This window comes from Colobus angolensis, unplaced genomic scaffold, assembly GCF_000951035.1.
Source record: "Colobus angolensis palliatus isolate OR3802 unplaced genomic scaffold, Cang.pa_1.0 Scaffold13, whole genome shotgun sequence".
NCBI lineage: Eukaryota > Metazoa > Chordata > Mammalia > Primates > Cercopithecidae > Colobus > Colobus angolensis.
Window position 1 is genome coordinate 24174866 of NW_012114252.1, and position 1024 is coordinate 24175889.

The following is a 1024-nucleotide window of genomic DNA, read 5'->3' on the forward strand; positions in this document are numbered from 1 at the left end:
ACCAGGTGGACCGCAGGGCTGCACCCACCAGGACAGCTGGTCCGGGGCCCCTTTCCAGTTGTCTGGGAAACGGTGACACTGGGGCTGGTGGGCACTTATCTTCTGTGGTGTCTTCCAGTCAAGGGCGGGTGCTGGCTTTGGGGATCCCCTCTCTCTCTTCAGCCTGGATGGTGCCCCACTTTGATCAGAGCAAAGTACCCAGGGGACAAGCTCTGCGTGGCACGCGGCTCCCTGAAAAGGGCCCCTCCCTGGCTGAGTGATGGGCAGAGCTCACCCTCCATGAGCCTTCGTGTTCTCATCTGCACCACAGGGACGGCCCCCATGTGTCTCCATGGGGACAGACAGTGCACACAGCATCTCTGCCTGTGGCCTCTGAGGCCTTAGAGGCACCCGGATCAGAGACGCTGCAGGTCACCTGCCCGTGCCCTCCTGTGCATGCGTGTGGTATGTGCGAGCATGTGTGTGTCGTGTACATATGAATATGCATGCGTGTGTGTCTGAACAACAGAGCTCTGGGTGGGTTCTGGTGGAACTCGTCTTGCAGGCGTGTCCTGGAGCCCCCCACACCCCCGGGGAAGACTCCCTCTCCTCCTCTGAGTGGGGAGCACGTGGCTCCCTCCAGGGACAGATCCCAGTGCCAGCACCACAGCCGGGGCGCTCAGCCGCGTCCACTGTGCTCCCGGCTCCTGCAGGGACTTTGGCGACACAGCAGACGCTGCATCCTGCCCTGCACCTCTCACCCCTGCCTGGTGGGGGGGCTTCCAGGAGCTGCAGCTCCCATGAGGCCCACAAAGGGCTGAGCCTCCCCTGCTGCGCCCCAGGGGCCTCTGTCCCCACCCAGCAAGCCACTGAGCAAGAGGCCAGGGCAGGAAGGGGCTAGAGCCCCTCCGGCTGGTGGAGAGGAAGAGTCTCTTCCCGTCATTTATTCTGTGTTAAGGTCACATCATCACTCACCCAGTGGGCAGTGGGTTTCAGGCGTGGCTCACACCTGGTGTGGTCATCAGCGCCCCAGCGTTGCTCAGGG